The sequence below is a fragment of the Rattus norvegicus genome, chromosome 4 (genome assembly GCF_021556685.1).
Source record: "Rattus norvegicus strain SHRSP/BbbUtx chromosome 4, alternate assembly SHRSP_T2T, whole genome shotgun sequence".
In the NCBI taxonomy this organism is placed as follows: Eukaryota; Metazoa; Chordata; class Mammalia; order Rodentia; family Muridae; genus Rattus; species Rattus norvegicus.
Genome location: NC_141537.1, coordinates 184,617,510 through 184,633,705, shown reverse-complemented (window position 1 = coordinate 184,633,705; position 16,196 = coordinate 184,617,510). Strand labels below are relative to the sequence as shown.

The 16,196-nt window shown below is 37.7% G+C and overlaps 1 protein-coding gene across 7 annotated transcripts in view; it reads right to left on the bottom strand.

Annotated features, from left to right (window-relative positions):
- The window catches only part of Bicd1 (BICD cargo adaptor 1), a 154,796-nt gene that overhangs the window by 92,456 nt on the left and 46,144 nt on the right, over positions 1-16,196 (bottom strand).

The following is a 16,196-nucleotide window of genomic DNA, read 5'->3' as shown; positions in this document are numbered from 1 at the left end:
TCAGCTTCCTGATATGATTTAATAAAAATTTCTGGTGAGTAGATGTATATTCTGAGGACCTAGAGTAGAAGTGACTGATTTTTTAATATAAAATTTAGATATGTGATTCTTTTAAGATTTTTATAAGATTACTTTTTAAGATCTTTTCTTTGTAACTTCAAATTGCTGCCAGCCGGTAGCAGAAACTGGCTGAAAAATTACCTTGATTGCTTACAGTTTGTTAACCCATAAGTTGCTAGTCAGTTATGAATGTACACGGGTTCTTGGAAATGATTTTGTTTAACCTGTACTACATAATGTTTTTTCATGTAAAGGTATTGGGGAGCATATTGTTTTTACATAATCAGTCACTAGAAGAAAAACAAAGTAATCACACTGTAATTCTATACTGCTTGGAAGATTTTGTTGGGATATATAAGCTGTGGGAAAAATAAAATGTTGTTGGAGCCTACTTGTTGGAATTTAGTCCATCCACCCAATATGTATGTCATTTATGTCATGTTTGTATATATGTATGTATGTGTGTATGTATGTATGTAAAATGGTTGGATCCTGCTTATTGAAGCCTTGCTCCACCCAACAAACATGTGTATGTGTATATATGTAAAACCTGTCTGTCTGTCTGTCTGTGTATGTGTGAAGTTGTTGGAACTTGCTGAAATTTGCTTCATCCATCCAGAGAGAGAGAGAAAGAGAGAGAGAGAGAGAGAATGAATCAATTCCCCCATTTTTCTCTTTCTTTCTTTTTTTTTACTAGCCTTTTGAGACCCCTCAAAGAGTTTTTTCAGTGGCCTTTTACGGTCTCTAAGAAGTTTTTCACAAGCCTCTTGTGGACTCCCAAAGGAATTCTTCATCAGCCCCTCAGGAAGCATTCTGGTCTGGCCCAGTCAATTGCTGACAACATGCCCCACCTCATTTTACCCTGGATGTCAAAGCTGGTCTCTGACAGCCAAGATTTATATTTCACATAGGAAAAAAAAACCTTCTAACTACCTAGAATTCTGTGGTTCAAAGCAGTAATTACTGGCCACATATGACCATTTAAGTTACAATTAATTTTAAAAAGAAAATTAAAAATTAATTCTTCAGTCACATTTTTTATAGTTTTAGAGTAAAAATATAACTTCTACTTTTTAGGTCTGTATTTGAGCATTTAAGTAGTGAGTTTATAACACCCCAGTAAATGTTCACAACTGAGTAACAACAAAGCAAGGTCAGGACATAGCAGCACAGTGAACAATGAACCACAAAATTTCAGTGTCTTAACACTTTGTTGTGTTTGTTCCAGTGACATTTCTGGTCTCTTGGCTATAACACTAGATTTGGAGAAACAGTCTTTTCTGAATCCACCTCACCAATGGCAAAAGTAAGCAGGAACAAAGGAGTGAGAAATAGGAGAGGGAAGGATGGGAGGAGAAGAGAGATAGAACATCTTGGATTTCATCATTCCTCCTTAGACTCTAATAGCCACAAATATTTTTCTAGACTTATAAAGATTTGAGAATGCAATCTCCCTATAACTCAAGGAACAAAATGAGAGGTAGTGGTGAACACGGAACACCCTCTACTACAGGTTCTGCCAATCTCAGACCTTGTCATGCAAACAAATAAGAATCTGTTTACACCAAAATATGGAGAATTTGTACATGTAGTGCACTGCATTATTAATCAGAAATATGCACTGATCCTCACCATGAAAGAATTCCATATCCCCACTGCACTGATGCCAACCTTGGCTGTGTGAGGTATGGCATTCCTCTCTGGCAAATAAAAATGCACATCCGCAGTTGCCCATCTGACTTAAATTATAAACTGTGGAGGACACAGCATGCATCACTGTCAATAGAAGCTTTAAGAGCCATTTCACATTTCTATTGTATGTTTTTTTTCTTTTGCTAAAAGACTATCAAGGTCTTAGAGAAGAGCTGCTGCTTCAACCTGTGTCTCAGAATAATGACATGTCCTGGTTCCTCACAATGAGTGAATAACATGAGAATCAAACTATTGCTCCTATGAGTCCCTGAAATTTAAGAGCTGTTGATTATCACAAGAGGTTCTAGCTTTGGTTGAACAAACTATACACATATATGTATGTATGCATGTATGTGTGTATGTATGTACATATGTCTGTATGTGTATATGAATATGTATATATGTATGCATGTATGTGTGTATGTATTACGTACATACGTATGTATGTATGTATGTATGTATGTATGTATATGAATCAGCGGGGCTTGGGAGATAGCTTAGTGGGTGGGTAAAGTGCTTGCTGCACAAGCATGAGGATCTGAATTTGATCTCCAGCATCCATATAAAAGCTAAGTGCAGTGGCACATGTCTGAAGCCCAAGCAGTGGCTACTTGTCTGCCATGTGCATGGCTATCATGCCAGTTTTCCTTCTCTCATTTGGTTCTCATCCTCTGAGCAGAGGTTAAAATATTTATAGCTTGCCTCTGGTAAAATTGTCCTTGAGCTTGAATTTGAGTGCCTTTTCAAATTGTCTTACTAATGAGACTAAGAACACAAAAAGGGTATTCTAATTTCCTGTCTATCACTGACACACCACACACACACACACACACACACACACACACACAAATTTTTAACATAACTTATTTATGATTTGTGACCAATAATAAAATATTCATGTAAGTGGTATAAAATGTGAAATAAGTAATCATCTAAACCCGATAAAATATTTTTCTTGGATTTCTTTATTTATGAAATTATTTCCCAGATTTTAGAAAGAAAACTGTACTAGTAGGGTAGTGATGCAGGATCTCTGGTTCTCCTGTCAGACGGTAAAAGCTGAAAAAGGAACAGCCATTATTGACTGATACATGCGCATCTGGACAGATTTACACATGCAATAGATTCCTAGCAAGTAATTTACAAATAATCTTCTGGAATTGAGCAAATCTCATTGAAAATCACAGAACTCGGTTCTATAGAAATGAGACTGTGGAGAGTGGATGAGTCCTGTGTCAACATGCATCCCTGACAGGAACACGGCCAGGTCAAGAGCACCAGTGCCTCAAACTCACAGCAACAGCTAGGCTTTCCTCTGGTCTGAGTGTGAGTACAGTTGACCTTTAGCTAAAAACAAAATATGCTAAAAGTATAAATCACAACTTCCTCACCCTAGAAGACTGCATGATCACAGTGTACAAAGGTTAGCTAACCTGCCTCCTTATCCATGCTATATACAATATCCTGAACCTTCAACGTGCTGAAAATCCAGGCTGCTGGTGCATCTCCATCAAGGCAAGCAGCCCACCTCATCCAAGCTTCATGTTACTTGTGTCTTTCTTCTTAATTATTTCCTTTATTTTTGAGATTATATTGTAATTACATAATTTTCCCCCTCCCTTTCCTCCTTCCAAACCCTTCCATATGCCTCTCCTTGGACTCTCTTCCAAACTCATGGTCTTTTCTCATTAATTGTTGAATTGTTGTTACATAAACACACACACGCGCGCGCGCGCGCGCGCGCGCGCACGCTCTCCCCCCCTTCTCTCTTTCTCCTAAATACAAAAGTACCATGTGCTCAGTCCATATAATGTTACTTGTATGCATGTTTTCAGGGTTGACCATTTGATACCAGAAAGCAGACTGATGTGCTCTTCTGTAGAGAAGATCTCTCTCTCTCTCTCTCTCTCTCTCTCTCTCTCTCTCTCTCTCTCTCTCATTCTTTAGTTGCCCATAGCTCTTTTTGTAGAGTTGAGGCCTCCTGGGCTCCCTCATTTCCCCCACCATGGAATAGCCATATCCACTGGAAAGGACAAGAATCATGAAGCCAGCATAGCTGTTTGACACAATTCCAGCAAAGCTGAGCAGACTGCTGCAGTTGCTGTCCTTCCATCTCTAACTTTTGGGTTTTGGTCTCTGCATGTTGCACTCCTGGGGACTTTCTGCATTATGATTCATTTTTTTTTTTTACTTTTTTTCTAAGAAAAAATATGTCTGAGTCTTTTTAGGAAAATCCTAAAATTAACTTTATCTGGCCACTATTTGGAAATCTTCCTTATGCACAGGAGATCATTGAGGACAGATAAGCACACGCTAGATGGGGCCATTACTCCAGGAATCTTTGTGGGGTATCGGCCCCTGAGTAAGTTCAAACAGTGTAATTGGTGCAGGATAAACAGAGACAATTGGCAAACTCTGACTGGCCAGAAGAACAGGTTACGGATTCAAGGTCTTCTTTTTTAATTATAGGTTTAGAGCTCTCTGAAAATGTAGTTTAAAGATAGGGGGTCATACAGAGTACACTCCTGAAGGAATAAGATAGGTTGGCTAAACTTTTCCTATTCTATAGTTTAGATGAAAATCATAGCAAGAGAAGTTAGGTATTAGTGTTTGCTATTCATAACGATCAGTTCAGATATTTTCTGTTTGCCAGGAGTGCTTTAAAACCACAAACACTGCAAGCTTAAACGCAGGCTGTTGGATAATAATGTGTTTGTTTTAGAGGAGACATTCTTTAAATTCTTTAGATTGGGGTTATAGAGCTAATAATTATAATACAATCTGTTCTGTTTGTGTTTTCTAATTGTAACTGGACATGTAATGAAAAATCAAACATATAATCTGTCCTTTTTTGGATAATCATTGGTCTGTTTTTGTTCTTTGAACCCCGTATAGATAAAAAAGCAATCTGATAGCTAGTAAGTCAGAGCTAAGGGGTTTCCCCTGACCATCGCCTGACTCCCTCCCCTCGCTCACTCCTTACCACCTCTGCAAGCCACCTTGTCAGCAACCACCTGTCCCTTGGCCAGGGAAGGCCCCCAGCACCCCGTCCACATTAGTAAGTCTACAGTTGTCGTCCACGTTCAGCTCATATTTAGACAGTTACGTTGGTGAGACATGGATTCTGACATTCCTAAGAGACAATATCCCATAGCAAACTCCCTGATCCCCTTGATTTAAAATCTTTCTGCCCCATTTTCTGAAATAATCTCTGAGCCTTAGATACAGCAGTTGCACTGCAGATGTATCCATTGGTACTGGGCTCCATGACTATACATTTTGATGGGTCGTGGTTTTCTCTAACAGTCTCTATCTGTTGCAAAGAAAAGTTTCCTTGATGCAGGGTGAGGACTACACTCGTCTGTGGGCATAAAGACAAATACTATAATGAAGTTAAGAACTATGCTGGTTTAGTAAGAGGAGGTTGTAGATTCTCCAAAATCCATGATTTCCCTAGCCCTGGGTAGTTGGCTAGGTTTCCATTAACCAGACATAAATTTCCTCTTGTTGAAAAAGTCTTAAGTCCACTCAGAGAGCTTAAGTCCAGTTACTGCCAAGATGTGAGTGCCACTCTTGCACCCTGAGGATTACTGTGCCATGATGGCCATTGCTGTTCATGGGCATCATAGCTGGGTAGCACTGATGGCTGCTTTCTGCCTTTGGAAGGATGCATGGTGTCTTCTGGTACAATGAAATCTAGTGCTCAGGGAGATGGGTTTCAAGTCAGTTCCAACTCAGAGGTCCTGGGCCCTGTGTCTGAAGTGCATTTTGCCTTGGATATGTAGCTGGCAAAGATTCTCTCCCATTCCTAGACTTCCTCTCCACTCTTCACTCTTAATTTAGCTATGCAAAAGCATTTAGTTTTATGAAGTCCAACTTGTTAATTGTTGGCCTTACTTCTCAGGCAAGTGGACTCCTATTCAGAAAGTCCTTTCCTATGCCTAAATCATGTATGGTATTGCCCATGTTTCAGTGTTTGGGGTTTCTCATTAGTTCTTTGAGGTGTCTGCCTCAAATTCCCTTTGCTCCCAGTGGATTTCTAAAACATAGTTACATAGGCCACAGACATGTAGCTAACAGGAACTTATCTGATCTATGTGTAGAGCTTTCCATTAAATTATTTTATGGTTTGTATGCAGAATGTTCCCAGTTTGTTTATATGTTGAAAACTTGGTCCCTAGCCAATGGCATTATTTAGGAAAGTTATAGAATCTTTAGTAGGTGACATCTCACTAGTGCATGCGCTGTCTCTGAGGGAACAAACCTTCTGGGGTATAGTCCAGCCCATGTTCCTGCCTGAGTCTCCATTGCTTCCTGATCCCAAGCCCTAGCCACCACCAAATGCACCACACCACCATGCCTTCTTTCACATGAAAAATGGTATCACCTCAAATTGCCAGGGTAAATCTCTCCTTCCTTAAGTTGATTCTGTTGGGTATTTTGTCTAATCTGTGAAGAAAGTAACTATTATAACCATTAAACACATTTCTCAAGTCAAAGATTTGTGTCCTAAATATTATATACCAATGAAAATTTTAAAAATTGGAAGACAATTTTTCCCACAATTCACCTATTTCTAACGTTTCATTCAAAGAATCCTATTTCTTCACCTTGTTCCTCTGGAAGGTTTAGGTTCCTTTTCTATTTTGAAACAAATTCTCATTGGGTCTTTAAAAAGGATAGAAGACAACCATCTTCCCTATGACACCTCAGTTATCACCAATGCTTCATTATTCAAAGTCATACGGTGTACATAAACTAAAATTAATGCACTTGTCCCTTGCAAAGCACTGTAGAAAAGTTCATCACGGACAGACATTTCACAGTATACTAAAGTATCAGCTTTCTCTAGGAGTCCTACAACAACATCTATACTATAATTTTTAAATTAATACCAAAATGCTAATAGAAATAGAAAAAATAAATTTAACCAACATGCAGCACTAATGTAGATAGATTGTTAACAAATCTGAGTCCAGCCTGGGCTACAAAGCAAAAATCTTGTGCCATTAAGTAATTAATTAATTAACTTCCAATGCATTGGGCAAATAAAATTGTAAGAATAAATATTTACCAAGAGTGATGATAAATTATAGAAATGCTTTTATTTCTGTAGTTCTAGCTTTTTTCCTCAAAGCAATTTCTAAAACTTTTATGAATCTAAATGGTATAAATCTCCTTTGTCAGTAAACTTGTATTACATACAGTACCATACAGTGGGGACTTCTTGCAAAGGAATCATCTGCTCAGAACATAAATTTATGTATAAGAAAAACAAATAATTTTATTCACAGTAACATAGACCTCGAGTTACAGCTATTCAAAAATTGAAAGAGAAACATTTCTTTAGCATGTGTATAGTCTAGAAATGGCATCAAAGCATGAAATGTAAAAATTTTAATTTTACAAAAGGATTCATATCAATGGAAATCAAGTGTGCCCCCACATACAACTGAAATCAAAAGGGCATATTCAGCATTTACCACCATCTTCCTTCTTGATCATTGGCAAAATTCAGGTTTCACATTGGTAAATAATTAAAAGCAGCTGCAGTATGAGTCTTGGTAAACAGACTTAGAGCATCTTAGAGTACTCACATCACAGTTCCCACAAGCACAGTGATGATGCCCAAACAGGTCATCAGATCACTCCTCTGTAATCGGATGCTCTTGTTTTGCTTTTACTGAACTTATGAGGTGCACATAAATTTGGAAGAAATTTTAATTGCACTAAAGTTACATAGATCAGTGCTTTTCTCTATTAGAATAGGTAAATTCCACTTAAAAACAATGATGACTAAGAAAATTTAATTTATTTTAAAAGCCAGTGATGAAAAATTATATTTTTGACAGAATCTGTGGCTTAGCTAAATTTTAAAATGAACTGAAAACATAATTGTTCATATATAGTGTTACGATAATCAGCTGCTTTGTATTTATATACATAAAATAAATGACTTTTGATAACTTCTAATAGTTACATGTTAATAAAACAAAAAAATAATATTAAAAATAAGCTATTTTGTCAGAATTAGTATATAACATGGCATTAAACATGACAAACTAGTAAAAAGTAGAATTTTATTTGATGTATATTGCTTTCTATAATTAAAATCATATGATCAACCCTTACGTATTTAATATATCATGCTACTCTACACAAATAGAAAATTTTAGTTTAAAATTTCTACATCAATAAAGCTGTTAATTTTTCTATCAAACAGGAGTAGGTAGGGGCTGGAGGCTGGAGAGATGGCTCAACATCATAAACAAAAAATAAATCTTAAAAAGAAGTTTAAGTACAACTTTCTATAAATATTATGATAGTATCTTTGTGCATTTCTTCAAATGATAAAATTATTCCTAAGTTCATTTTTTGGCTTTTCACTTGTTCTAACTTCTGAGTAAAAATGGTTTGAAAATATCTTTACTCTCTCCTCTAAAGCTATAGCAAAATGGAGAAAGAAAACTTCAATGTCCACAGAGTGTAAATACCAAGCACAACAAACAGTTAAAAGTCAGAACAGGTCTTCTGCTGCCCTTGGATCTGGATGTAGAACTCTCAGCTAGCGACTGCCTGCCTGCCACCATGTCTATGTGAGGATAATGGACTGAACCTCTGAAACTGTAAGCCAACCCCAGGTGGATGTTTTCTTTTTATAAGAGTTGCCTTCTAGTGTAAAGCCCCAGAGGGTCTTCACCTGCCAGGAGACTCCCGGGATCGAACTTCAGCAGTCTTTCAAGCAAGAGACCGGCGGTGATCCCGATCTACCTTACCAGCACCTTTGGTACATTTTTAGAGGGCAGATGACAGTAACAGCAATCATCCCGGGAGGGTACCTTCGTTTCCTAGAGGCCCAGGTGGCCTTCGGTCAGTAGTTTTATGGTTTTCCTGAGCAGTAGTTTATCAAGGTTGTTTCTGGGAAATCGTCCTGGGACCGGACCGCGAAGCTCTCCCTTGGGGCCTAACGCCGGTTCCTGGAGCCAGCTCAGGTTTGGGTCAGAGTTGCTTAATCCTAGCACTAGGTGTCTCTTCACAGCACTGGCAAAGTGCAAAGACACTGGCTCCCATCAGTCGGTCCCTATCTGTGGTCCACGACACCACTTTTTCTGCTATCAATTCTCTCAGCCCTTGCAGCTCTGTTCTTACTTCTATCAGCCCCAGAAAGTGTCTTTCTTGTCTTCTTGTCCTCGTCCTCGATGTGGACTTTTACTGGTTTCTTACCCCCTAAGTCATACAAATAACTGGGGAGGAAGGGGGTGGCTCCATAATTCCCTGGGGCGGTTATGGCACGGCCAGAGGCACCCAGGGAGAGTCCTTTAGCTTTGCCTCCCCCAGCCCAGTAAGTGGTTCTATTAGTTCTTTTCTCGGGTTACTGAACCAGGGTGTCTGTGATGCCTCAAGCTGATCGGGAACATATATCCACCTCCCTGATCTAGCAGCTCAATGGCTGGATAGTTGAATGTAGGGTGGAGTCACAAAAGCAAGGGATAAAAATGGAAGCCAAGGCTATACTCTGAGCAACTATCGCTGCCTGCTCAAGATCTGTCTGATTAGGCCTGTCAACACCCTGTCACAGAAGGAGGAGTGGCTCATGGGCCCTACCTCCCTTTGAGGGTTTATGGGACATTAATGGTAGACATGGGAAAGAGAAACATTGTCTTAAGTGGTATAAAAACTGATAAGGTACCCAGGCTCCCATAACAACCCCAGTGAGACTCATTGGTTCACACATGTGTGATCGCATAGCATATTTCTCAGTGTCAAATTGCCCTTGCACACATAAATAATACCCAGTAATGCTGGCATTCAAACAACTCTAAATACAGTGGAGGATACACCGAAGAAAAACATGGAAGGCGGGATGGCACTGGGAAGAGTCTGGTAAGAGGAAAAGGGGAAATGAAAGAAAGCTGGAGAATGGATCCCATACTTAAGAGCGTGGCTCTACCTGATGATCTGGGTTTCGTTCCAAGCACCGACATGGTGGCTCACTTGTAACCCCGATGCTATGGGATCTGTCGCCCTCTTCTGGCCGCACTAGGCATTACATCATAGGCAAGCTAAACACTCAGGCAACACAAAGCTCGATGTTTATCCTTCCGTTTTAAAGAGGATAATGGAGTGATTCTAATTAAAATACATTATGTAAAAAAAAAAGTCAGAATAGAAAAAAGTCAGAACACAGAGTAACCTAAGAAAATAAAGTAACTTACTTAATTATACTATTGTAAGATTAAATGAAATAATATTATAAACTCACAATCAATTAATGTTTGCTTTTGTTTTGATAAAATGTTTATACATGGGTAATCTTTGAATGATGAATAACTAGCTAAAGAAAAAGGGCAGGCTCTATTTCAGACTCTTCCAGGAAGCTGTGTGCTTCCAGAACTAGAGTAACTTGCCTAGAAAGTCCTCTGTAGACGACATAAAAACACCCAGGAACAGCATTTTTAAAAATCTGACAAAGTAAAATCACGAAGCCAAAAGTCACAACACATAACTGTAAGCAGGTTGTGTGCCTGGTGCCTGAATAGATGGAGGGTTGCATGCAGCTGAGATTCCTTAGAGGCCTAGAGATGAAGACATCAACCCTGAGCATGGCAGAAAAATAGAATCAGGAAAAACATCTTATGTGTGTGACTACAAGGTCTAGGAAGGGAATCCACTTAGTTTATGGAGGGGAGCAACAAAGCCAGACACTGAGGTTTCAGAGATAGAAGTCTGTATCTATACTTAATGGGGTTGCTGCTTCATAAAAGGCACGAATGAACAAATGAGAATCCAGTCTGGACGTGGGCTGGGATTAAGTATGTCTCTGCGGAGGCACATATATCTGTTACCTCAGCACTCAGGAAGCTGAGGCAGGAAGATATAGGAGTAACCTGGGCTACATAGTGAGAGTGTCTCAAAAACAAAAGTAAAATAAATACTCTCCATCTTATTCCAGAGATATTAATTACCTCACCTAATACACTATTACCACGATCTTTCAATTAATAGTATTATCACTATGTATTTTATCACCCCAATTTTAGTTGAATTAACACACTGGGAAACAAGGAAGCAAAAAATTATATTCTTTAAATATATAACCTATCACATCACCAGATTTTAAGCACTGGGTGGGAAGAAAAACAATTTACTTCAAAATGTATACTATCTATTTTAAGAGGGAATTGCTATTTCTCTGTCAGTTTCAACTTTAGTTAATACTGAATCATAAATATACCAATAACACAAAGCTTTTACTTTGTAAGGTGAAATTCATCTAGAAATTGATTTTGCAATGTATTTAAAATATGAATAAGATCTTGGAATTGTTTCTGGCAAAAGCAGCATCCAGGCTTGGTGCAAATGGGTTTCTCCACAGAATTGCTTTATTATTTGATACACAGCCTGGTTTCTACAAAGACACATGCAGATGACTGTGCTGGTTCCCTGCAGGCGTCACAGCAGGCCAGAGGGTAAAGACCCACAGAAAAAACAAGAATGAAATTCTCGCTCTGCTCAAATTTGTTGGAATCAGTATTGGACCAGGGACTTTTAAAGTCTGACTCAGATCATTTTACTTTAGCCATATTTAAGCACAGCACAATTAGGAAAAAATCCCAAGTATACAATGATTTAAGATGTGTTTTATCTGACTTCTTTCACAAAATGGGTAATATTTACTCAGAGATAACACCCAAGATTTAGGCTCTAGGGAGCTTAACTGTGGGTGTCAAGATTGACCAGGCCCTAAGATAACATAGAAGTCATTTAGGCTGTTGTAAAGTACAAGTGGTATCACTCATAAGAGTGGTTTATGGCCTAGAAGCAATGCTCGAGACATGTGGAAAGTGTCCAGGATAAGTAAAAACAAATTCTGGAAAATAAAGGCAGTCTTTCATCAGACAACAAAGGATCACTGGGTTGTAAAAGTACATCATTCCTAACATTCCAAGAAGAGCAGCTACACACCTCATTTTCACCAAAGAGATAAGGTGTGAGTTTAACTTTTCTGGCTTCTTCAGTGCACATCTGTGTGCGCAAGACCTTTTTTGCCCTCTACAAATGGTTTTACACAGAAAACTGCTAGGCAAAGTCTCTTCAAAATGGGGAATGAGTCCTCTAAAAAAATCCTTACAGATTTATTATTTATGTTTCAGTGACCTTTACAAAACTATGAAAAATATAGTGTTCTTTTTAGTTAATATCTTATATTTCTCATGTGTCCTACTTTACATAGGAAAAAAGTTAGGTGTGGTGGTGCAGGACTTTAATCCCAGCACTCAGAAGGCAGAAGCAGTTGGATCTTTGTGAGTTCACAATCAGCCTGGTCTACATACTGAGTCCCAAAAAGGGCTACACAATGAGACCCTGACTAAGAGAGCGGTGGAAAGGGAGGAGAAAACAAAAGGAGCTACCCTCTGTTAAAAGAGGGAGCGAGGGGAGAGATAGCTAATGCTAGGGAAGTTTTTAAGGCATATTGAAACCTACTACAAAAGAACTTGGTTGGAGTTACCTTACACAGTGTATAATGCTCCTCCCAGAGCCATACGTTGCAAAACAAAAAGCCCAGTGTCAGATGCAGGCTATCTTCCCTCAAGTAGCTGATACCAAAGATCCCAAAACAATACAGGCTATTCCTCTTCCCAACAGAACTTTGGTGAAGACACTACATTAAGTTGTTATTAACCTCAAAGCTTCCATCTGCTCAAAGTATCAGAAAGTGCTCTGCACGCTACTGGGTGAAAAAGTCATCAATATTCTTGCCAGGTAAGAACTGTGTGAGATAAAATAACAACCGGAATGGCAGGATGTGTGCATGAGTGCAACAGTGCCACCAATCTGGATTTAAGGCCTGCTCTGCAGGAGAAAAAACATGCCTGGTACTGTAAATTTGGCCGAGAACTCATGACAAGGGCGAGTTTGCAGACCTCATCAGAGAAGTCTCTTTGATCAGTGAACAGTGGTTACTTCAGAAACTCACACTGGTCATAGTAAAGAGAAAATATGTATGTGGAGTGCTCAACCACAAATGGGAGATATATATATATATATATATATATATATATATATATATATCCATAAACTCATATTTAAAAAAAAAAAAAAGGACCCAACATGGTGGTGCATGCCATTATTCTGACAGAAGCAAGTGAACAGATATCTTTAAGTTCAAGGCCACCCTGATCTACATAGTGAGTTCTAGACCAGCTGGGGATACATAGAGAACCTGACTCAACAAAGAAAGAAAGAGAGGGGGAGGAGGAGGGGGAGAGAGAGAGAGAGAGAAGAAAAGAAGGAAAGAAAAATATGAGTATTTACGTAAGTGAAAGTAGATTCTATACTTTTGAATCAGAATATTTTTTTTCATTTAGACTTTCAATAACAAATGATTCAAATTTTCTCATATTAAAAACAAAAATATGGGGACTAGAGAGATGACTCATTTGGTAAGACCATTTGTTTCTCTTGAAAAGAACTCATGTTTGAGTCCCTGCATCTATTTGGTGGCTCATAACTCCAGTTCCAAGATATCCAATACCCTCTCTGACTCCAGCAGGCACCAGGCATACATGTGTACACACATACATGCAGGCAAAACACTCATAAAAATAATTTAAAAATTTTAAAAACAAAATTTTGACAATAACTAGATAATTATATTTAAACAAGAAAAATAAAGTCTTTGCTATTTTAAAATTTTCCATCAGAATCATTTTTAAATGATACTCTACTACAAATAAATCAGTGGAGCAGGAAAAAACCTAGGAAAAGATGTGACTATAGACCAACACAGTAAGTCATCAGATTTCAAAGAGTAGGATACTTATAATTGGTTATTCGATTAGAAGAACATAAACCATAACCATATTTGCTTCAGAAAATAAAGCATAACTTACAGTAAATTTAACTAAAAAATATAATTCAAGAATTTACATTTAATTTAGTTCCTGTCATAAAATAGAATATAGATTGGAAATAAAAAGTTAAATTTACTCGACTGTATAATTACTGTATATTTTATGTTAAAACATTTAAAAATTTAAAGGTATAGAAAGCAAAGCTATTTTCAAGACCAACAAAGTGATGATGATCTCTTGACACTGAGACAACTTGTGAAATAAACAATTCCTAAAGATGCACATCCACTTATCCAATCAATGTTTATTTGCACGTAAAACTATGCAAGTTCTTAGGAAATTTTAGGTAAATTTATCTGGGAACTACGTCTATCTAAATAACTTTTCTGAGAGGAAAACTACAGTGAAGTCCATAACAAAGAACTTCTATAAAGTCATAGGGGAAACAAAGAACAACCAAAGGAAAAAATGTGATGATGCACTTTTATTTATGCCGTAAACAAGATTAAAATATGTTCAGAATGTGAAGGCTCTCTGGGAATAAGTAAACTAGACGTCTGTATTCTGTTTTCATATGAAAATAGTCTCGAAGTTTTGGTTAAGGTTTGTGGAAAAAACAGTTTCTGAAAATTTTACATGCATTTATCCCATCAATATTTATTTCAAATAAGTATATAAAAGTTCTTAGGACACTTTAGGGAACTACATCTAATAACTACATACATTTGAATAATTTTTTCCATGAATAAAATTACAGTGACACCCGAGCTAGATATTCCATAAAAGGAGAAAAAAAATCAAGTTCGGGGTGAAGCAGTGCTATCTTTGGATATGTTAAAATCTATCTTTGTGCTATTGCATTTGTGGGAAAATGAACAAAATTAAGGAAAAGTTAAATTTTATGTGAGCATAACCAGTAGGCTTTTTTGGTTTCTTCCCCAACCCCCAAGAGACCATTTACTAGGTAACTCACCCAAACTGATATTCTATCAGTTGACAGCTAGGTGGACAAAAGATTAGCAGAGCCTCAGCAGTACATATGGAGAAGGCCTATACCAGGCCTATACCTAACTATACCAGGTTGTCAGGGTATAGTTTTAAGGAATCCAACTAGAAATTTAGGTATAACTGGGAGTCATGGTAGATAATAGTCACCTAATGCTCAGCTATCAGAGAAGGACCCCTGGCTGGACAACTGAGAACTGAACAGGGTGAACTACTACATTTTAGACTACTGGTATTTGGGACATGTACTGTCTATCAACATGGGGAAAGTTTAACAACCTGACAACACCTACTCAAAGATAAGAAACTGAAGTGAGGATGACAGACTACGCACAATACGGAATGGAAACCACTGTAATCAATGTTGAGATTGTTAAGTACCATAAGTACAAAGATGTCCTCTCTCCTATTTATCAGTGAATCCTGATTCTAGAGCTGTGCCTGCCACGGGGTAAGCACAAAAAGGAATGAATCATGTCAGAGCCTTCTGCGAACAACACTAATCATTTGCCAAAGCCCTGAAAGATGAATATATCAGATTTCCCAGCAAGAATAAGAGGAATTTGTTACACCTTTAGAAGATAAAAAGCTATAGGAAAGACTGGTATAACAGTAAACTATTGCCTATCACAAATTCAGGTCCTCTAACCCCAGTTAACTAGGGCACCTCACTAACCATGTGCTTCCTCCTTTTTGGGTAACTGATCATTCTATACTCATCACATACACAGAGATCACAGTCAGCAAGCAATGTGTGCATTAGTATTGACAGTGTACTCAACAGAGCTACAACGTATTACATTCTTCCTACTCAGGAGGACATTAAATCTTGGACATCAGTAAGCAGACATCTTTATCTTGACTTTTTTGCCTTAAAGGGGAAATTTCTCATTATTTATCTAATTTAGGAATAAATGTTGATATATATATATATATATATATATAGTTAGGGTTATATACACACACACATATATAGCAAGATAGTTGTTTTTAATAAACACACACACACACACGAGGCAGAGACACACATAAAGAGATACAGAGAAAGAGAGAAAGAAACAATAAAGATTAAAATGATAGAAAAAGATATTCCAAATAAATGTATCTAAGAAGCAAGCTGATGTAGTCATTTTAATACCTGAAAAAAAAATAGACTTCAACCTGAAGCTAATCAGAAAAGAGAGAAAGTACTCAAAGAAAAAAATCTGCTGAGGACATTAAAATTCTTAACATTTATTCACCACATAGGCACCCAAGTGTGTCAAAGAAATACTACTACAGCTTAAATCACAAAGTGATTCTCACACACTGATAGTGGTAGGAGGACTTCAACACTCCACTCTCACCAATAAATAAACAAAAACTGAACAGAGAGCTAACTGACATTATAAACCAAATGGACCTAGCAGATATGTACAGAACATTTCACTCAAACACAAAAGAATATACTTTCTTCTCAGCATCCCTTAGAACTTTCTCCAAAATTGGCCACATACTCAGTCACAAAGCAAGTCTTGACAGATATAAGAAAATGGAAATAACTCACTAACAGACCGCCATGTATTAAAGCTGGATATCAGCACC